This window comes from Hemitrygon akajei, chromosome 2 (genome assembly GCF_048418815.1).
Source record: "Hemitrygon akajei chromosome 2, sHemAka1.3, whole genome shotgun sequence".
NCBI classification, from domain to species: domain Eukaryota; kingdom Metazoa; phylum Chordata; class Chondrichthyes; order Myliobatiformes; family Dasyatidae; genus Hemitrygon; species Hemitrygon akajei.
In genome coordinates this window covers 96,923,301-96,947,239 of record NC_133125.1, presented here as the reverse complement: position 1 = coordinate 96,947,239, position 23,939 = coordinate 96,923,301, and the positions used below count along the sequence as shown (strand labels likewise).

The 23,939-nt window shown below is 39.5% G+C and overlaps 1 protein-coding gene and 1 long non-coding RNA gene across 3 annotated transcripts in view; one reads left to right on the top strand and one right to left on the bottom strand.

Moving 5' to 3' along the window:
* Nucleotides 1-14,635: 14,635 nt before the first annotated feature.
* On the bottom strand, nucleotides 14,636-23,329 carry LOC140714623 (uncharacterized). Its single transcript, XR_012095949.1, has 4 exons — nucleotides 23,065-23,329; nucleotides 22,441-22,550; nucleotides 19,845-19,926; nucleotides 14,636-15,352 (listed from the first exon to the last, which is right to left on the bottom strand). It is a non-coding gene; the product is annotated as an uncharacterized lncRNA (long non-coding RNA).
* The window catches only part of LOC140714608 (zinc finger E-box-binding homeobox 2-like), a 148,052-nt gene continuing 146,689 nt past the window's right edge, over nucleotides 22,577-23,939 (top strand). For both annotated transcript variants that reach the window (XM_073025960.1, XM_073025951.1), the window contains exon 1: nucleotides 22,577-22,736. The gene's annotated coding sequence lies outside the window, so the exon portion shown is untranslated. The remainder of the gene's footprint in view (nucleotides 22,737-23,939) is intronic.

Sequence of the window (23,939 nt, the reverse complement as noted above, 5' to 3'; positions counted from 1 at the left end):
GTAGATTAGTGAAATAAAAACCACTATTGAACAGGTTGGGTCTGCTCTTTATTTCCACTCTTTTGCAGTAAATTTTGTTTGCATGGTCTCTAGGGAAGAATATTCATGCACCCATTTAAAGGGAGATAGACCCAGGAAGCATTGATGCCACAAAAACTCTGATTATTTACTTCGATTGTAACCTCCTCACCCTACTATATTCAAGCCTTCTGAAGTATTTTGGTTCCAAAGGCAAAGTTTATTTTACAGTCATTTCAATCATTTTTGTTTGTTTTATTGAAAATCCTCAACAACAAACAATTTACATTTAGGTAGCACCAACAAGAAGTTGTAAGTTCACTTCCAAGTTAAAATATAAGCAGGACTCAGCAGCAGTCAATGCCCTCATTGAATTCTAAAGCTCTGTTGTAGTGTGCAGTCACAACTTTACCATCTTATTGTGCACAGCGGGGAGGAGGAGGATATACAAAGGGATGTCACGTATTTTATAATCATGGATATCTGCAGAGTCCTATGGAGTAGCTTCCTTGTGGTCTGCCACTGGGAAAGTCATCGTCAGGGCTCTGCTCCGTCTGGTCCTCCGAGAGCATGATGAGTATGGCAGCCTCATTGCTGTGTCCGAAGCTCATACAAATGAGCAAATCCCTTCCCACACTTGGAGCAGATGAAGAGCCGCTCCCCGGCATGATCCCGCTCGTGTACCGGCAGTCTGGACGACTGGGTGAACACCTTCCTGCACGTTGAGCAGATGGAACAGTCTCCCCCGGGTATGAATTTGCTGGTGTATCAGTGGGCTGTAAAGCTGACTGAACCCCTTCTCACACTCGGAGCAGGTGAACAGCCGCTCCCTGGCTGGAAGGCCTTGTCAGTCCCTCGCCACACTGACAGCAGATGAATGGCTCTTCCCCAGTGTGAACTCGCTAACGTGTCATCGAGTTTTTCTTTAAGATTATTTATTGCGTGGTACCACTGCTGCAGAACAACAAATTTTCACGACATATGCCGATAATATTAAACCTGATTCTGATTCTGAGCTGTTCCAGAGTTCACAGTGTGGATTTCACTCATATACGGACACACTGAGAATGATCATCACGACATGCCAACTCAGGTAAAATGCAGGGAGCAGCACCATTATCCATGGCCTTTTCTATCCATGCTAATGCCTTTAATTTGACTATCTGGAAAAATTCATTACATTTGTTTCATGAAGCCACACAAGCCACTGAATAAATTACCAGGCTACAACTGACAGAATTTCAGTGAATACCAATGGCAAGGCTGTAACATTGTCCCATCACTTCTCTAAATTCCTCTCCACAGTAATGCACCTCAGCTCCAAAAAGAACGCACAGGAAGGGAGCAAAACTTCAGGGCTAAAGAGAAACTGTTCTCTCTGTGGTGACATCTCTCTAGAACCAAGGTCACTCTGACCTCAGTAGTTGAGCTTGGATATGCAAATGATATTTGTGTTTGTGCACCCTGAGCCATCAAGCTCCACGGCCATAACTGGGCCACTTTCCATATGTTCAGAGAGGATGGTACTCATACTCAACATATCCAAGGCTAAAGTCTTCTACCAATCTGCCCCAGCTGCACTACCCTGCCATCTGATGATAAAGATTCATGAAAAGACCTTGACATTCAAGGATCATTTCCAATATATCAAAAGCCACTTCTCTTTGGAGGAAGACAACAATGATGAAAGTCCTCATCCTCTTAACTGTGCCCAGCAGAGCCTTTGAGAAGATTATTTGAACACCAAACATTCAGGCCTTGCATGAAACTTTCTGAGATCTTGGCTTTCTGTATCAGGATACCAAGGCATTGAAAAGAAACCAGCACTGCTGTCTGTACAAATCTTCCACATTAACTGGAATGAAGAGTGGGAAAACATTTGCATCTTCTCTCAGGTAAACATTCCCAGTGTTGAGGACTCAATTGTACTCAGTTGACTTTGTTGCACAGGACACTTTCTTTGCTTTGCATGCTTGAATCCAACTCCCAAAACAATCATTCTGTTCCAAGCTCTGGTTCGGGAGGCGATTATCAGATGGGACAGAGAAAAAGACCCAAGTACGTGCCGCTCAAAATAAAATGCAGCTCTCCCGCTCACTCATAAGAATCTCTGCCACTGGACAAAGATCTTCTGGGATGGTATTTAGAACCCTGAAGCCATACACTGGCAGTGCACAGAATCTCTGTTTGAATGGAGCGTACCGTGCAACAGCTCTAACTTCATCTACAAGTTTGAAGCTACGAGTCCACTGTAGTAGACTGAATTTCAAATAACAACATGTCAAAAAACAAGGTGATAGAAGATCCAGTGATGTGGTTCCATGAAAACTGTCTTTCCCTTAAGGTCTGAAAATCAAAAGAGCCGGTTACTGAACTCAGGAAGGGGGAGGATACCCTGTCCTTGTCCAACCATCTAAATGCACCGATGACTCTAATGAAGTTCAGCATGTCCCTGTTGACCTTCAGTGATGTTTATAGATTCACCATAGAAAGTATTCTATCCAGATGCATCGTGGCTTGGTAAAACAGCTGCTTTACCCGAAACCACATGGAACTGTGAGAGTTATGGCCGTAGATCAAAAACCATCCTCCCCTCTACACAGTCTGTCTACACTTCCAGCTGTACCTCAGAAAACCAAAGACCCCTCCCACCCCACCCATTTTCACTCCCATTGGGCAGGTAATAACAAAAGCCTGAAATCACGTACCACCTGGCTCAACAACAGATTCGATCCTGTGATTATAAAACAATAAAACAGATCTCTTGTACTGGAACCATTTGACAGAGAAGAATCTTCAACTTCAGAAGTTTGTCTCTTTCCACTGCTACAGACTAACCTGCTTTTTATGTTCTTCATTTAGATTTTCAGCATCTGCAGTGTTGTTTGATGCATGTAATTTCTTCCCTTGAGATGCTGTTTCATAGGGCATTATATATCAGCTGAATCTTGGCTTGGTCAATTCTCCCACCTCCAGCTTTGTCAGCTTTCAAAGACTTCTAAGGGTGGTAGAGGGCAAAACTTCCAACTGTGCCACCCAAAATCCTTTCGTTGCTTACTGAACTTTAGGATTCGGAGGGCTTGAGAGGGGGCCTGTTTAATCTAGACAGGCATTTGGGACCACAGGCATCAATTTTGGGCAGCACTGATTGAAACTAAATTAATGGAAGGAAGACTCCTTTACAATTGTTAAGGGAATGGGGCAGATAAATACATCTGTACTTGTATGTGTAAGTTTATTTAGAACAGATGTTGATTGCATCACTGGCTGCATCACTATCTGGTATGGGGAGGGGGGGGGCTTCTGCGCAAGATCGAAATAAGTTGCAGAAACTTGTAAAATTAGTCTGCTCCATCATACATACCAGCCTTTGTAGTATCCAAGACATCTTCAAAGAGTGGTGCCTAAGGAAGGTGGTGTGCATCATTGAGAATCTCCACCACCCAGAACATGCCCTCTTCACATTGTAACTGTCAGGAAGGAGGTACAGAAGCCTGAAGGCACACACTCAGCGATTCAGGAAAAGCTTCTTCCCCTCTGCTATCCAATTTCTAAATGGACAGTGAGCCCATGAACATTACCTCACTACCTTTTTATTTCTGTTATTTTGCACTAATTATTTTAACTTAACTATTTAGCACAATATACTTATTGTAACTCAGTTTTTTCTCTATATTCATTTATCATGTATTTCATTGTACTGCTGCCATAAAGTTAACAGATTTCACGACATATGCCAGTGATATTAAATCTGACTCTGATTGGTTTTTAAATGGTGAAGGTGTCAGAAGTTATGGGGAGAAGGCAGGAGAATGGGATTGAGAGGGATAATAAATCAGACATGATAGAATGGTGAAGCAGATTCAATGGGCTGAATGGCATGATTTGGCTTCTATGGCTTGTTATATTCTTATAGGATAGACTGTTGACCTCACAAGTTACTTCATTATGGCCTTGCATGTTATTGTCAGTCTGCACTGCACTTTCTCTGTAATTGAAACACTACATTCTGTTTCATTTCTTGCTTTTCCCCTGTACTACCTCGATGTATGTCTTGACGGTAATAAACCAATAACCATGAGATACAAAAGCGTGACAGCACAAACCACCAGACTCAAGGAAATCTTCTATCCTGCTTTTATCAGACTCTCAAATGCAGAGGGTTGAACTCTTGAACTTTTAGTCTCCTAATCCACCTCTCGCACTTCATTTGGTCACCTGCGTTGCACGCTCTCTGCAACTGCAACACTACATTCTTTTCACTACATCAATGCAATTATGAATGACATGGACTGGTCTGGATGGCATATCAAGCAAAGGTGTTACACTGCATCTTGGTACATGTGTTAACAATGAACATAAGAAACATAAGAAATAGGATCAACGGTCGGCCATTTGGCCCATCCAACCTGCTCTACCATTCAGTAAGGTCATGGCTGATCTGGCCTCGGACACACCTCCACCTACCTGCCTTTTACCATCACCCTTAATTGCCCTGCTATAGAAAAATCGATCTCACTGTCTTAAATATATTTAATAAGGCAGCCTCTACCACTTCCCTGGGCAAAGAATACCCCACGTTCACTGCACTCTGTAAAAAATAACTTCTTCACATCTCTGTCCTAAATCTGTTCCCTTGAATCTTGAGGCTACATCCCCTAGTTTAGTCTCACTCACCAGAGAAAACAATTTTCTTGCCTCTATCGTATCTATTCCTTTCATAATGTTATATGATTCTATAAGATCCCCACTCATTCTTCTGAATTCTAGTGAGTACAGTCCCAGCTGACTCGATCTCTCCTCATAAGTTAACCCCTTCATCTCTGAAATCATACTCATGAACCTCCTCTGCATCGCTTCCAAAAACAGTATGTCTTTCTTCAAGTAAGGAGACTAGACCTAATGCAGCACCCGAGGTGCAGACTCATCAGTACCCTGTACCATCGCGGCATTACCTCCCTGCTCTTTCAGGGGTATGGTTGATCCACTCTTAATTTAGAATAAGATTTATTTATCACATTTTTGCTGCTTTATGCTGATTACTTCGTCCTTGCTTTTGTACATCATATTCATTGCAACACCCAGAGAGTGAGTGGGTTTTAACTTGCAGGATCTGGCTTTGACTGTACTGGAGGATGAACGTGAATGTCACAGAATCAATCATAACTTTCTCTGCAGCTTTCCTTCCTTCCGTACTGGAAAGCACACAACCTGCCCTGGTATTCTCATTTCTGTCCAGTCTCCGGTCATGGAACGAAAACGCACCGATCCAAAAACAAGACACTGAAACTGCTAGAGACACAAAAGAAAAAACAGCAATGCTGGAAACAAGAGGTTTCCGTGAAGAGAGAATGGGAATTGATGAAAACTCTGATGATAGGATATCGACCAAAAACATTCATTTCGCTTCTCTTGCCACAGCTGCTGCTTGATCTGCTATTCACTCTTTCTTCTTTTTTAAGTCCTCACTGGGTGCAGGCTGTAGATTTGAATACACAGTCTTCTGTGCTGTAGATTAATCAACAATTAATAAATATTTATCGACCAGTTGCACGTAAGGTCATTGGGAATAAAGCATTTTAATTTTAGACATATTAAGATTCCATGGACCAGCTTACGTAATCATCACCTACAGTACAATAATGACTTATTTATTATTATTTATTAAAAGTGAACTGATATCACTGTGGCAAAAGCACAGATGTAAAACACCTGTGTGTCATCTTCTAACATGAGGAAACATACGGCTGGGATGAGCAAACACCACTGTGTGGATGGGAAGAGACGTTTTATTCCTCAGCACATGTTTACTGCCATTTTGTTAATAGCATAAATATATCCAAATGTAAAATAGTCTACACTAATCCAATCTGATCCTCACTTGAGGGTTTCCAGTATAATTTGAATTCCCTACAATAATTTTCTACTTGTGAGGTCATTCTGAAATTCTTCTTTTCCCCAGTTCTTAGCATATTCAATCCCTTTGAGCATCGATATGTCTCAGGTCATTTTTAGCAGCACTTCTGATTATAATGTAATGTTCTTAACACTTGCCAGTGACATTATGGGTGGAAAGCTATATATGCATGCACACACTCTCACAGGCAACATGCCTAACACAGATACACATACACACTTCCGAAAGCACTGAGTTTCCAATTATAAAGTCTAGTAACTCACATAAGGGGAATAAAAGTGAATAATAGGCATAAATTTGGTCATATCCAAGTAGCTGCACAACAATTTGAAGCTGCATTTGTCATCTGCATTTGGCTGTAGGCTTTTTTAACAAAGTACTGCAGCATCTTCACTGTTTCCCCAGTTAGGCATATTTGACACAATATGCCGGTTGGTGGTGTAGTGGCATCAACACTGGACTTCGAAGCCAATGGTCCCGGGTTCGAATCTGGCTGGCTCCTGGCACACTGTCCATCCATGCTGAGTTGAGCATCAAGCTAGCAATCTGGTTTTATGAAGTGCTAATAAAATGGCAAAAAATGCATGAACAACAATATTTGACACTAGTATTTGTACGACAGACACACTATTTCCCACGCAAGACCTTGCAATACAAGGAGCAAAGGCAGAAGCACAGATAAGGAAATTTAGTTGATGGTTAGTAGTGTATCAGTCATTCAGCAGATCAGATAATATAGATCAGATACTGAACAACGTCTTATTTAAGTTTGCCAAAGAACTGATACACTAACCATATTTTTTTCTAAATCAGCATTCCTTTTGAGGATTGATTTCTCATGGACGTATATTAATCAGGAAGCGGGTATTCCTTTTAAAATGAGCCAAGGTGATTTGAGAGAAAACACCAACCCTTATTATTTGTGAAAATTTTAATGATACCACTGTGGCAAAAGCACAGATGCTTTGACACTATGACTCTTAAATTAGTAAGCATTTAAACACAAACACAAGGAAATCTGCAGATGCTGGAAATTCAAGCAACACACACAAAATGCTGGTGGAACGCAGCAGGCCAGTTAGTATCTATAAGGAGAAGTGCTGTCGACTTTTCGGGCCGAGACCCTTTGTCAGAACTTCTGACGAAACGTCGACAGCGCTTCTCCCTATAGATGCTGCCTGGCCTGCTGCGTTCCACCAGCATTTTGTGTGTGTTCGAGCATTTAAACACTATGTTTTTCAAAGAGGGAATTTGCAGAACTAGCTTGTTTTACTCCATGTTATCAGGATAGTAGTTGTTAGGATATTCAGTATATTAACTGTTAGAATAGCTTCATAAGAGCCACGGTGATAATTAGACTTGTTTTGAGTGGGGGCAATGGGGAAGTAACTATATATTCCTTTTTCCCATCCACTCATTGGTGGGAAGTAGAGAAGCAAGCCTAGTCCAATAGAGTCCAATAAAGCGTGACATCTGCCACAGCCACAGCCACAGCAACCAACTGCTGACAGCAGAAGAGCTATCTGGACTAGCTTCTCTTCCAGCTCGTACAGAAACAGCCGACTTCTGCTTAATATTCAGAGAACTTTTATCCAAAACATCAGTATAAATAGCAACTTTGTAACACGAGAGATTCTGCTGATGCTGGAAATCTTGAGGAACACATACAAAATGCTGGAGGAACTCAGCAAGTCAGGCAGCATCTATGCAGAGAAATAAAGAGTCGCTGTTTCAGGCTGACATCATTCATGAGGACTGGAGAAGCTAGAATAAAAATGTGGGGGGAGGGAGGGGAAGAAGTATCTGCTGGCTTTGTACTCGTTTTTTGTATTTTTTTGTAATTGCATTGTTTGTTGTCTTCTGCACTCTGGCTGAAATTGGGCAATTCTTCATTGATTCTGATATGGTTATTATTCTATAGATTTGTTGAGTATGCCAACAAGAAAATGAATCTCAAGGTTGCATATGGAGACATATATGTACTTCCCCCGCCTTCTCCTTTCTTATTCTGGCTTCTTCCCCCTTTCCAGTCCTGATGAAGGGTCTCAGCCCAAAATCTCACCAGTTTATTCCTCTCTATAGATACTGCCTGATCTCTTGTGTTTCTCCAGTATTTTGTGTCTGTTCCTCCAAATAACAACTTCCTGATTTATATAAAACTTATAACACAGGATTGCAAAGTATCCAAAGGCACCACACAACATTTGATAGCAGTCATATTCAGACAGGAGACCAAAAACAGTCCAAATATCATCTGAGAAGCTTCCTGAGAGACAGAAAAGGTGTGGAAGCACAAAGATTTCAGGACTTAATTCCAGACCTTAACAGTTGGCAATACTTCCTCTAGAGATGGTGTCTAAAATCAAGGATGCTGAAGGAGTCAGGATTAAAGCTCAATTATTTACGGTAGTTGTAGGCAAGAGGAGGTTAAAAGATAAGGAGCAGCAAAATCTTGGACAGATTTGAACAAAAGGAAGGGAATCTTAAAACAGAAGATTTGCTTTATTAGGAATCAAAGTCAGTGAGCACAAGCATGATGGGTGTATGCATGGGGGTATAGGCATGGATCACTGTTTTGAATGGGCTTAAATCTGTACAAGGTAGAAGTCAGGCTGATAGCTGTGCTGATAACATGATAAATATCTTATTGCTGATGTAAATTCTAAAGTTATGTAAACTATCCACAGATTCTGTCTGAAAACCACTTCCCTTCATTCCTGGTTGCTTGCATCCCAGACTCTGGATACTGCTCCACCTCTCTCTCTCTCTCACCTGTCAGTCATCCATCTTCATGACTCCTTATAGGTACTGGGGTCAACTGTTGATTTATCTCAACATTCTGATATGCCTCGACCCAATAAAAGACTGAAAATCAGGCAGCATCGATTTAAAGTATTTGGTAGAAAGATTAAGCAGAAGATAGTGAAAATTTGCATCTTAGAAAGTGCTGGGTGACTGGAACGCACTGCTTGAAAAGGTGAGAGGCAAGAATATTTTTCATATTTTAAAAGTACTTAAATGTGACTTGAGGAACAGTGACCTGAAGGGCTATGGATCTAGTGCAGGAATTTAAGCTGGGCAGCACGTTCATGTTTGACACAAGCAGGTCATGTGGCCTCTTCCTTGTGACATTTTCTGTGACTTTATGAGCATTATTAATATTTTCTGATAGGGTTGGGTCAACATATAGGCTTTAAATAAATTAGTTGACTGATGAATAAGTCATATTTTAAGTAGGCAAATCTAATTGTGGCACCGGGCAACCCTATCCCACTGGAATACAAGTACATAAAGGGAATACAAGAATATTAAGAGAAAACATCATCACATTTCTAAGGAGAGGAAGACCACCCAAACTGACTTTAATCAAAGTAATTTTATAAAAAGTTTACTCAAATGTGCAATACATTAACAGTGATTAAGAAAAGGTAAAGAATTTGTGAGTGATTATTATCCATTCACCAAAAGAGTATTGCTGATGTTAAGCTGTTAACTACCAAGCTAATCGAGGACTGGCTGTGTCTGGAGAGCATTTGATTTTATGATAAATAAAGTCATATTAACCCTTAAAGACTCAGCACTAGAAAATATGTAGAAGACTAGGGGATGATTTCTGTTTCTTGTAGTTACACTCAGTATACACTTTATTAGGTACACCTGAACACTGGCTCACTAATGCAAATATCTAATCAGCCAAACGTGCTAGAAACTCAATACATACAAACATGAAGACATGGTCAAGAGATTTATTTGTTCTTCAGACCAAACATCAGAATGAGGAAGAAATGTGATCTAAGTGAATTTGACTGTGGAATGATTATTGGTGCCACGTGAGGTGGTTTGAGTATCTCAGAAACTGCTGATCCCCTGGGATTTTCACATACACGGTCTCCAGAGATTACAGAGAATGGTGTGAAAAATGGAAAACAAAAATCCAGTGAACGGTATTTCTGTTGACAAAAATGCCTTGTTAATCAGAAAGGTCAGAGGAGAACGGCCAGCCTGGTTAAATTTACAGGAAGGTGACAGTAACTCAAATAACTACACATTAATGTGCAGGAGATCGTATCTGAAGGTAGAACATGTCGAACCTTAAAGTGGATGGGCTACAGCAGCAGAAGACCATGAACATACACTCAGTGGCCACTTTATTAGGTATAGGAGGTAAAAATGTTTACAATATTGCTCGGCGGGGGAGCGGAGGGCGTTCAGTTATTCCCTTTGAAATTGAGCTGAATAAAGAGTAAAGGAAGAAGGTGAATGAAGAGTGGAACTATAAACTTTAATTAATAGCAACTTGGACATTGTCTTTAGGTTTCATCTATCTTTGTTGCATTAAACCACCAGTGGCTAAGTGCTGATACTCACAAGAAGAACTCATATGAAAAAGTTGTAAAATTGACTGTTTTAAGTAGGGCTAATTTGGGTGGCAGGGTGGAGTTACATCTCTACCAACGGAAGTATATGATGCTCCTTCCCTCTGCTAACCTGCTGGTCACTCTTGGGCAGGTGGTGGACGGCCGTATGAGCAGCTGGTGTGTGTCTCAAGTCCAAGCCATGCCTCCGCTGACACCAGGCAGTCAATCCCTGAAGTTTATTGTGGACACCCATTTCATAAAGGCACTGCCCAGAAGAAGGCAATGGCCAACCATTTCTGTAGAAGTTTGCCAAGAACAGTCGTGTTCATGGAAAGACCATGATAGCCCATGTCACACTACAAGGCACATAATGAATGATTGAATTCAACTAATACCCAAGAAGATGGGTCCCTTAGAAATCATGCAGCATCAATGCAATTTATGGCTGCTAGGAAGGAGCCAAAGCTGCAACTGAGAGGGAGACAACTGTCATATTCACTAAGTGTACAGCTCAATCCTCACTGATGGAATACATGCCAACAGTGAGGGTTTATGTCAGGGGATCCACAAGGTTTGGGAGGAGCAACAAAAAAAAACTGAAAGGAGGCAGTTACAGTTGTCTTCTCCACATGTGAGAATTCCCATTTATTTTGTAAAGAGCACTAGAAATATGTCTCACAAAGAATATTAACAGTGGCTGATCCATTACAGCAACTACAAACCGTTTGTACATCTACTGACATTTTATAATCAATAGAAATAGACCTGAGAAACAACACTGAAGGATTATTAATTAATATCTGAGCTCCACTTCAGGCCCATTCATGCATTCTGTTTACAGTGATAATTTGAATGTGGAGGTTTGGTTTGATTTGAGATTAAGCTTTCATAATAAGCCTCTCTCTGTTTTAGAGATGCTTCTTAGGTAATCCTAATCCCTCACTTATATTTCTTGTCCACTGCCTGCTTTGTCTACTCAGCTGAGGAGGCAGACAGTAAGCACAAGAAATACAAGTGAGAAAAGCAGGTAATGGAGCAGATATCACCTTTTCCTTTCCATTCCTCCTGTTTCTTTCACTCCTGGTACAGTCTGGTTCTCCTGGGTTCCATTTAATCTTTGATTTTTTTTTAAGATCGTGCATCATGCATTACACAAGGATAAAGTTTCCTCACTTTGCTGATGGGTATTTCGGAGGCTCTCAGACCAATACATGGGCACCGAGTCTCATTTGATCCCTTTGCAAGACTCATGATACTTCTTTGGTTCTTGATGCTATGAGGAGATTGAGAATAGCCCTTGTTTTCTCAGCTTCATCCCTCTGGGCTGCAAAACATTTCCCACTGTATTGTCTTCCAGAGAATGAAGGAATGATGGGTTCTCCCTGGAAACATGTGATTCACTATGTCAAACCATTTAAACTGCCTGCTCCCATAGACCAGCACTTGGACCATAGCCCACCATACCGCTACCATTCAATAACCTATCCAAACTTCTCTTTATTAGAAACATAGAAAACCTACAGCACAATACAGGCCCTTCAGCCCACAAAGTTGTGCCAAACACATCACTACCTTAGAAACTAGGCTTACCTATAGCCCTCTATTTTACTAAGCTCCATGTACCTATCTTAAAAGACCCTATCGTATCCGCCTCCACCACTGTTGTCGGAAGCCCATTCCATGCACTCACCACTCTCTGAGTAAAACATTTACCCCTGACATCTCCTCTGTACCTACTCCCCAGCACCTTAAACCTGTGTCCTCTTGTGGCAACCATTTCAGCCCTGGGAAAAAGCCTCTGACTATCCACATGATCATTGTCTCTCATCATCTTGTACACCTCTATCAGCTCACCTCTTATCCTCCGTCACTCCAAGGAGAAAAGACCGAGTTCACTCAACCTATTCTCATAAGGCATGCTCCCCAATCCAGACAACATCCTTGTAAATCTCCTCTGCTGAAATCAATGTTATTGTTGAAATCAAGCTTGCATACACCAGTGCTGCTGGCAGGTTGTTCCACACTCCCTCGACCAGACTCACTCCACACTCTCTGAGTGAAGATGTTTCCCCTCATTTTCCCCTTAAACTTTTCACCTTTCATCCTTAACCCATGACCTTTGGCTGTTGTTCCACCCAAACTCAGTGGAAAAGTCTTCTTGCATTTACCCTACCTATACCTCTCATAATTTTGTAAACCTCCATCAAATCTCCCAATTTTCTATGTTCCAACGAATAAAGTCCTAACATATTCAATCTTTCCTCATAACTCAGGTCCTCCATACCCGGTAACATCCTTTACATCTTTCCTGTAGGTAGGTGACCAAAGTGCTAACAATATTCCAAATTAGGCCTCATCAATTTCTTATACTGCTTCAGCATAACATCCCATCCCATGTACTCAATACTTCAATCTATGAAAGCCACCTATCTGTAACACCACTTTCAATGAATTATGGACCTGTATTCCCAGATCCCTTTGTTCTACCACAATCCTCAGTGCCCTACCGTTCACAGCTTGAGAGACATTTGTGCCATAGCGATTTGATATTCTCGAGGTGAACAGTTGCGCACTTGCATTAACATGAGTCATAGATGCATGATAAAAGAAAAAAAGAACAAAGTATTATAAGTGTCAACACTTCCTCTAAGTTGAGAATCAGTATTGGCAGACCTTTCAGCTATGACAGAGAACACAGCTAAATCTAATCCTCTTCTCACCTGGCATCCAAGCACACAGATTCTGGCTAGGGTCACATGATGATGACCAGGCGCAGAATGCTGCTGATTATCCTTTCTGTAATCCAGCAACAAGATCCACATTGCTGCCCTATAGCTAGTCAACTCAGCAGACATCAAACCTAGAACCTCCCTGATATGCATGCCTCATCCAATCTATTAACACTGCCCCGGCAGGGAGCCTAAATTGAAGAATTTCAGAGCAATTGACTGATAAAGTTCTCCAAACAAGACAGATTATTGGATAAATGTGACCTTTGACATACATGTAGTGCTCACACTTTTGGTAGACCAGTAACTTCAAATGAGTTCCTGTATCCACACAAGCCACTATTTAATAAAAACCTTTCTTAGTGCTTGTTCTGAATACTTAATCACTTTATTTCAATTACATATTAAGAATCATCATTATGCACAAGAAGATGAAAAGTGATTGGCTAACAGGCCTTTAGCCTTGTGCTGGCATCATTATACACCTGGTATAATCACTAATTAAATTATTGTTGGTCTGTCTCCAATAACTAGTGACCAACCCTCCATTCCAGATATAACTCATCTCTGAGCAAACTAATGGAGTACAGATCTTTCTGAAGATAGATAGGTTACGTAAATTGTCCATGGTACTATGATAGGCAATCTTTGGAGGCAAATATTGGTGTTCTTGATGCTGTGGAGTCAGCTGTTTCTGTACTTAAGTATTCAAAGTTTGAATTCAGATTTAGAATCTATAAAAACCATTGAAATGTTAATGCAGATGTATTTTGATGTAACGAAGCACACTCTTTGAGTTGTATAACAGAAATATGGGACAGCAGAGTCTTTAAAGAGCAGACTGAATGTGAGTTACTGTCATGCAGTGAATGCTGACGTTTTTCTTTTAAGCACAGATTTCATACTTAAAGGAATTCAAGCAAGCAGTGCTTTTTCCCCTACACAAATGCAGTAAATTTATGAGCTCTCCAAATATCTGGCAAAGCAGTAATCTTTTTATTAGAGCAATATTTAAATTTCACAAACTAAAGATTCATTAGTTAGTTTTCCATCTAATATAAATCTCCCATGTTATAATATTATAATTAGATTTGTAACTTTCAGTGAAATCTCATCATTTAAATAATCATTTGGCAAGTTCTACAAAAATGCAAGCTATCATAATTTAACTCCTAATAGCCCTGTGCAAGTTCCTCACTGACCTAAATTTTATATTTACCACACCCAATGGAAATACTGTACATAACTTCAAATAAAATGTATTTTGACATTTCACCGCAGACTAGTGAAAGAACTAAATTAGAGGAAAACTCTGTTACAAGCATGGCATTAATGATGTAACCAGGGATTAATTTGGGGCAGGGAAGGATCAAAAATGGCAGTTGAGATGGAAGTAATTTTATATTAATCCTGGTTTTTGAAGATGTGCTTTAATGCACAGAGTAACATCACAAAGGGCTCCTCTAGAATTTTTTTTGCGTTCTGATCAATTTAAGTGGCTGCTGGGTGATAGTGACTCCCCCTAGATTAATTTGCAAAGCTGCCAGTTTTGTACACAATGATTACCAAACCAGCTGTTACTTATTTCTTTATTTTAAGTACGTGAGTGAACAATACCAACAGAATGATAAAGTTATGCTATTTGATCAAAAACAATAAATTAATAGTAAAGCTTGAATTTATTCATTATACTTTAGAGTGTGAAGAGTTACAAATCATTATGCTTTTTATAACCAATTTTAAGCACGGTATGCTTACAGAACCAATTATAGCGATACATTCTGACAAATACGTTACAATGTTTAAATATAATTGTCCACGCTCTGATGTTAGTTCCTGGTTGATGCTCTCGTTCTTTTAATACATCATAAGGATGATGAAGTGATGAGATAGAGAGACCAGATTTACTTTGAAAAGGATTTGTTAAGAATATGTCATAATATCTCTCTCAGTTACAGTGTACAGTTCCTCAGCCCCTAACATTCTAATTATCTGACTAATGCCGTGTGCTTCTCTAAGGCTTGAAGGAATCACAGGGCTGCACTCTAAAATAGCAGAAGGCTCCCTTAACACAACTGTTATAAAATGATAATGTAGCACACAGTGGGATATGTAAGATAACATCATAGAAACTGCAGGGGGTGAACAGAACTCTCACTAGTGCCAGGCGAAGACCACCTTTGGCTTCAAAGGGAACTACAGCCATTTTGGAGCCATTCAGGTTTCCTCTGGACTCCAAAGTATTTCTCCTGTAGATGTTCCAGTCATTCACCACAGGGACTAGGGCTGAAAGTTTGTCTGATGTTGTTGCACTCCGAGAGATTGGCTATCTGCATAATCAGATAAAATACTCCAGTTGCTTTTTGGTTTCAGGGGAAGATGTCATGGAGATTTTTTGGGAACTATATTCAAGTTACATTTCCTGATAATCTGAAATAATCATGGGTCACCTTTAACAATATTCAGGTATGCTACTAAAGCAGAATAAAGCATTCTGATCCAAGTTCACATATATAATCAAGCAAGACAAACCTCTCTGCCAGCATTTCTACTGGTCAGATTACCAAGACCTGAACTTATTGACCTTACGATACAGTGATGTTCTGGTGCTTTAATACAAACATGCCGCTTTGCAAATAAAATCCATAATCCCAGAACAAACTCATTAAAAGTCCATTTCTGTTCCTTTCCCTCCTCCACAGTGCAGTCAATAAATACATTACATGGACCTTAAAATTATGCAGCGTGAGTATTAATGTCTGAACCCTTAACATGCTTGTAGAGAACTTCAGGATATTTTAAAAATTGATAACTTATTTCAGATAAACATTTTAATGCCTCTGCTAAACTAAACAGCAACTCACATTTATAAAGCATAATTAAAGTTGAATGCTCCAAGCTGTTTCACAGATATGTCACAAAAAAATGGAAATGTGAGAAGGGGTGGCCAATAAGGTTGAGTATGATAAAGGAGATAGCTTTTAAAAAGAGTCTTAAAGGAGGAAATGTAGGTGGGATGATGAAGAGGTCTGTGATGGGCCTAGAGTTGGGTAAAGCGAAGGTACCACATACAAATGGTCAAAATCAGAGGAACGGGGAATTAAGGGAACCGTAAGGTTCATTGAGGTTTACAGGAGCATTGAAGCAACATTCATAATCACTTCAAAACCATATTGTATATAATAAGTTTGAGCATAAGTTAAACAGAGGCTAATATACGTTATCACAGATGGACATGAAGAGCAAGCAGCAATTGATGTGGGATGAGATTTGGGCCATGGGATTTTAGTTGACGGAAAATTTATAGACTGTAAGAGGACTGAAATGCAGTAGTTAAAAAAGATATTGAACTATTGAAATTTGGAGGTGTCAAAAGCTTAATATTCCAGATTGAGGCCAGGAAGAAATAGAAAATATTGAAGAGATGAAAGCAGACATTTTTACAAAGGAATTAATGCATACTATAGCTGGGCACATAGCTAAACAACAACTAAAATGTCAAAACTACCATGGCCAACAGTTGGAATTAGTGGTGTAAATACAAAGGTGGTGCTAGCAGTCATTGATGGTAGCTTTGGGCTGCAGTGGTTTATTAGAGTAAATATGGCCTCATTAAAGTCTGGGGCCTAGATATTAAAGGCCTTTTTGGGTAGTCATGCTACTTCTGGCTTGTAATGAAAGTATGCTTCCTGTCTTTTGTATTGACAGTTTAAAACACTGTATCTGTAATGTGGGGACAGTACTAATTACTAAGCTTCCAACACTGTATTTTGATTACAACCTAGAGGTGCACACCATACATTTCTGTCAAAGTACCCATGCAGAGCTTGCTTGAAACAGTTGCTAGATTCTTTTCATGTATATTAAAGGTATTAAATCCTGTTTGTATTAACTTTCTCTGAATACATCTAGCAAGTTATCAATACGACACAAGTTAAAAGAAGAGTTCAGGTGTGAAAGCTGGTCTGTGTTACATAATGCAGATCCCAGATACCTTCTAAGTGTCCTGGGCCTTGTGAGGAACTCTCCTTATCTTATTTTCCCTATTCCCTTTGATTGAAGACTGTTAGAAAACTGTTGCAATTGGCTTTGATGTTCACCACACTTGATTGAATTCACAGTCCTGACCCATACATGAAGGAAAGTCATTCAGGTGTGAAAACAGACTGACGCTGGTGCACATAGGACTCGATTTAGCCTATCTGACTTTGCTCATGGAAGAAATCATGAAAACAAGACAAAACTGGGGTAGTGAAGTATTTTAGCAATTGTCTAGTTGTGGTTTTTTTTTATTTGTGAGTCTCCATTAAGCTGCAATGCCAAATAAGTTTTTGAAATTTTTATCTATTTAGATCAGAGGTAAAAAAAAATGTAAAACAGTTGTCTTTTGAATAAACCAAATCTGCATTCAAGAAAATATTCACTGTAATATCTAATCTTGTATAAATTATAGCTGCCCACATCGTCTTGGGAGGTTTGAAAGAGTGGGAAACTGTTGCTAAGAAGCTGGGACTAATTAACATGCTGTAGATTTGCCTTTAAAATTTTGAATGACATGGAACGAGACCAACAAAGACTCTCCCAAATGCTACTGTTCTCACCTCTGTTTTGTAGACTTCTGCCTGTCTTGTGACCCTTCTTTTCTAGATAAATTGGTTCCAATCATCAGTTGACCCATATCAGCTCAAGAACAACTTTTAAATTCAATTTATTTCAGCAGGGATCAGCATTCTGTTTGTTTCTGTGATCTCATCTAGGATCCCTAACATTCAGAAAATGTGAGTCTGCTAGTGTACTTTGCTTTCAGTGACAGCAATAATTTACGTTTGAGATATCGAGTGAAATTTATGTTAATTTTCTTTGTAAAGAGAGCTCTCTTACGCAATCATCGCCAGCTGCTGGTCTGTTGAGCACTCGTTTCCAGCATATCTCACAGATTGTTTTGGTGAATTTGTTTCAAATGTAGTGATAGTCCTAACGGATTGCATTACAGTGTTTACAATAATCTGCCGCATATATGTAAAACAGGCAATCACCAGAAATCTGGTGCAGTGTAATTACAGGATTCTTAAAGGTATCAACCACTTGAAGAAAAATGTCGCTGCTTTGGCTGAAGTTGCTTTTATTGATCTCAGTTAGGGCTGTCATTGTTTTATTTCGATTGGTGCTCAATGCCTTTAGTCTAATAATATTGTAAATGACGACCTTGCACTTTTGCTGATTTGGACCCAAGCTGCTGTGGCTATGGCAGACAGTAAGCTGATTGTCTGCCTTAGTTTTACCACTGGCATTTTGTTAAAATCTGATGGTGTTTATCCCTGTCACAAAGCACACTGTGTACAAAATCATACATCAGGCATGGACTGAATGACAGAGGCTCAACAGAGTCGAAAGATGAGTTAATAAGTGGATATATGCGAGATAAATTTAAGTATTGGCAGTGTAAACTGGGTGCCTCAGGGCACCATATTGGAAAGAGATCTGAGGGAACCGGGCAGTGGCTTACTGAAGCCAACAAGCCACCATGCGAAGCAGTAAACTAACCAATAAATAAAATGAGGAAGATACAGCCTGGTGTACAGTGCTCACAACAAGGATATCCAGAGGTTTTATGACCAAATTGTTTCCTTGCAAAGACATCTGATTATAAGGATATGTGCAAGAAACATACGAACATACAAAAATAGAAGCAAGAGTAGGCCATTTCCACCATTCAGTAAAATTTTAACTAGTTTTTTTTGGTTTAGCGTTGCCAGCCCTACACTGATCTGTGTCCTCCTGTTAAAAAAAGCTCTAAGCCTTCTTCTGAAGTTGACGTATCTCAGAGCAGATATTATTTGAGTATTTGGAACACTTAAAGGGATTCAAATTAGGGTCTACCAAAAATTCTGGAACTAAGGAATATGGACTTCAGTTTACAGGACGAGATGAGAAAATTTAGTTAAAATTGAATTATTTTTGCTCGGCAATAGTTGAGTATATAAAATGATTTGTAGTTAATAGTTTTAGTAAGAGTTAAGGAAGAATTTGATAGATATTTGAAGGAGTGAGTGACTGAAGATGTTTGAACCAATAAAATGAAACTCAAATTTTTCTCCTGTGTTGTGCATTGTATCTGAAGTGTAGAGGTTATGTCATCAGTGCTCTTTTTAAAAAGGGAATGCCACAATAAACATGATTAATAATACAAAGGATGATCAAGGACAAAAATATTTTCTAATTTGACTTGAATTGTCTATTACTCCCTAAACTTAAAATCAGAGAGACATTACAATTTTTTAAATCAGCATCACCATAAACCATTTGGCACACTTTTAAAGCGGAATTCAATATGCTAATGATGTTTTGTTCATTTTTTTTGCTCATTCGTACTATCCACTATTCTCTGTGCTTCAAAAAGTGCTGATGCCTTGCTGGAGTGCAGTTGAACGAATGCCCACCAATGACCATGCAATGTGGGTATGCAGCATGTCTTTACATGATTTCACAGTATTTACTTCCATTTTTTTTTCCCTGAGACTCACCATAGCCAACCCAAGTGCTCCACACACTCGATGGCCACACATAAACACTTCAGGCAAGGGATGATGGATTGTCCCAACTCAAGCCAATGTTCCCTTTGAGACCAATTGCAACAGCAACTGCTGCTGCCATGGCCAAGATCAGTGTATCAACATTTATCAAATGAAGGACCATCTCGATCTCAATGGTACAGCCACTAACAGGGTAGAGGTATTGAGTCGTTGAAAAATAACTTCTTAATACTTGAGAGCTTATATATTTTAATTACAACATCACTGGGGTGACACTTGATAACTGTACCTTTGCTAATATTGTTAGATCCTTCATATTGTCCGATGCAATAATCTCCTCTGAGGATTTTCCCTTCTAACTCTTCGGTTTACTGTTTAAACAAAATGTAAGTAGAAATACATTGTCAGAATTTGCATGAGTAAAATGAACCTTTAATGATTGGATTTTTTACTTGTGAGACTGGCTGCTAGAGTTATGCTGAAACATACCTGTATGATATTCTGTTGTAATTACGCTTAAGAAAGCATAATATGTATATAAGATTCATATGTATAAAATCATATTATAGGACTCATAATATGTATAATATCATATGTATAAGAGAGATGCCTGAGCATACTTCTAAAGTATTCCTCTGTAATTATGCTTGAGAAAGTTTTGTCTTTCTAGCGGTCAAAACCAAAAGTAGCCAAATCTTGCACATTTCTGAGTTTAAAAGTTTATTTAAATAAAATGCTGTTGTTGCAGAGCTCTCTCATCTGAGTTATAAGGAGATGTGGAAGAAAGAAGAATTGAAGAGTAGGCCATTCAGTCTCTAGTGCCTATTTCGTCATTCAATAAGATCTGTTATCTCATTGCCATTTTCCTGCATATACTGTCTCCTTTGCTACAGGCTCTAGAATCTTTATCTTGAAACCATGGGCCCCGGGGAGATATTATTTAAATGCCGGTAATGTTTAAAGGGAGTTAACTTGGATCTTAATATGAGCTTTAATATAATTGTCCCTTCCTCCACCAGAAACGAATAGCTTACCAATATACATCATAAGGAAATTACAAGTTAAAGAGTCACAGACTGACAAGTTTTTAGAAAGACGCAGCTCCAAAGAGTAAATTGCTTGAGTTATTTGGCCTTAGTGTGCAAGTGCTGCTCTCAAGTGATTGAATTCATTGTAAACTTATTCTGAACATTCCTTAATTGCGTTGTGTTGCAGAATGGGGAAAAAAATGTTTATAAAAGTCTGCATCAAAGGACAGCTGATTAACTCTGGTCCTGGTATTGGATACACTGGCAGCGAACGCAGAACTTCACCCAGATAAGAATGGAAGAGATGCGCTTTGAAAGTCCATACACTTGGTTCATATTTATGCAGAATGGCATTTACCAGCTCGTTTTTCCGAAACATGTTTCACGTCACACCCATGTTGGGATACAGACACTGCTTTATTCGGCAATGTTCGAATAATGACGGGAATCTAAGGAAGCGTCCCGGGAATCAGGACTTTTCAATGAAGACCCCTAGAAAGTCAGCTCATGTTTCGTTACAAAGAACATATTTCGTAAATTGTGCGCCTGTTCCTGCAGAGAAAAATGACCGGCTCCAAAAAAATTATCAATCGAGTTTATTGCTCAGTATTTGGTGATTGAAAACTTAATTAACCAAACAAGAGTTAGCGACATGTCAGGGGCACAGGGAAATGTGGGGCTGTCACCAAACCAATACTTCCAAAACGGAGGCTGGGCTTTTGCTACCATGTAAAACGAGTAAGAAAGTCTTATTTAAAAGTGCAACAACCAGTCAAAAAAAGAGGAAAGCACCAGAAAAATACACTGCACACTTCTGTGTGTAGACGCACACAATGAAATACACACGTAAAGCATTTTAGAACCGCACCCTACGAACTCAGAGATAAACGCTTGTATATCCTTCCAACCTCAACCCTGTGGATCGTCGTTTACTTAAAAGCAGGTAATGGTTTCTCTGCAGCTCGTGAGAAATTCGTCAACACAGTCCTTAACTCTTTAGCTGCCAGGGCATTACACTTCGTCGGATTGTCCTCATCCTCGATCTTGTTTTAATTCAGTTACTTAAGAGTAGGGGGTTAAGGCAGTAGTCTAAGTTATTATTAAGAGGTTGATGTTTAAGATCATTTCTGATTCAAGGTAGGTATAACTATAGGTTACGGTACAGATTCTTGGAGGTAATGAACTGTAAGAATCATGTGCCATTTTTAATAAAACGGAATTTTCGGTGCATTTTAATCCGTTCAAAAACTAAAACAGATAAAAGTTTCTGAATAAGTTTAAGTTACGAGGTATTGCGAAACTTTCAATGGGGCACGATTTAAAACGCGGAAAAAAAAAGAACTATCGATGTCAAAATTCCAGCTCGTGATCAGTCGATTCAAATTAATTGTAGAGAGCAAAAAAATATACGCGAGCTTCAAACTTTTTTTTGTGAAATAATGCCGTGGCAAAAATAAATACAACCGGAGTAAATCTGATCCGCAGCCGTATCTAGAAGGCTGCATACATAGCGATGCCTCCGTCTTTCCCAGTGCCTCTGTATGCCTGAGCCAGAGTTGAAAAGGGCTGGAGTTTTTTTTCGCGTGTGTAGTCATTGAGTAGCTCGGGGTTTGAGTGATCTTTACTTTCACATACAGTTAACCAGTTAAGATTCGTGCAATTTCACGATTGCGCCGAATGAGGGAGGGGGTCATCTGCATTTCCGCTCCCCACCACTCTTCCCTATTCTCTGCTGCTAGCTGCGATTGTAAAGGTAATCTAATCCAGATTGTTACTGAGCGCACAGAGGGAGAAAAAATGTTTGAAAACGTCACGTCTACCGATGATCACGTTTACGGATCTTCAATTATCCCTTACCATGAAGATAGGTGGCGTACGTTTCTGCGGCCGCACTTCAGGGACTCTCTTTATAGAAAAATGTCATTCCAACAAGCGGAACACGTCAGTCCGTCCACAGGTTGTGTTTCCTGGTGTGGGAGACAACGGAGCGATCAGTTCCAACCTGCACAGCAGGAATAACGGTCCTTCTTCAAGTCTTTAAAGGTTTCCCCTCTCCCCCTTTAAAACAAAACCTCGACTTCTTCATGTTCCTTCATCTTCATCCTGCCGATTTCTTACCAGACTTAACAAACAACACAGCCAGGACGAAGCAGGTATTTATTGATATATATATATATACATCTGTAAATGTGTGTGTACATATATAGTTTTTAAGTACAGTTGTTATAATACGCGAGAAAATAAACTTTGGTGAATTTAACCCGCTCTTTCTCCCCTCGGAATGTTGTGGGTGCAAAACTTTGTCAAAGTACCTGACGCCCAGGTGTAAAAAAGGTGTTGGTGAACAAAAATAAAACGAGTCAACCTGCCGATTTGGCTTATTTAGAACAATATATAATTTTTCCTCCAGCTCGCTTGTGTTTTTGGAGTTGCGTCTGTATTTATTTTAGGAAGGAGTGGATTATTGAAAGATACCGTTACCTGCTACGACAGTCCGACTCTCCCGACGCGTCCCATGTCCTCGTTGTGGTTATAAATTAGAGGGAATTTTCGAGGGATTTAAAAGCTCGGTATTGTTTTTTTATTATTATCTGGAAATTTTGGGGGGAAAGTCACATTTCAGAAGTGAAGGACTCTCCGTTTCTTGCTGCTTGGAGATAGATTCGTTGGCAAAACTTTGGATCCCTTTCGAAACTGCGCCGTGCTTCTGGTCTCTCTCACCGCATTAATTATCTCGGAACTTCAACAAGGGGGTCGGGAAAATCTGCTGTAAAGATAAAAGTGAAAGTTGAGCGCATGTTAAAGGTGGATCATTGATAAAGTCAGTTTGATCAGAATTCAGCGAGCGGATGGTGTAGAAAAAAAATGTATGATTCATTGTGTAGGTGGTAGTCGAAATTGTTTATTTTTTCCCTTTACTCGAATAAGTAAAAAGAAAGTACAATTGTTACGTGTGGCATGATTATGGCATTTTTCACTGTCATGTTTGGTCGCTTATGTGACTTTATTACATAAGATAAGTCAGACGAGCCTTTTTGAGTGGTCTTTTATAGGCATTTTTTAATTTGATTATGTGGCTTGTGGTTGGGCTTTCATATATACAGTATACGCGAGTAAATATTAGCCATTTAGCGCATAGTTTCAGGGCGCTGATGATTTATCTGATGCGAACCTTTTTAAGAGTAATGACTGGATTCCCCCTATTTGTCAGTTTCGTTTCAGTTTGAATTCACAACAAAACATTTTTTTAAAAACGCTTCCTGCCACCATTTGCACGCCGTAAATCGTCCCACTTTAAGTAAAAAAAAAGAAAAGGAACATCTGTGAATTTGGGGGAATTACCAGATCCATGTCAT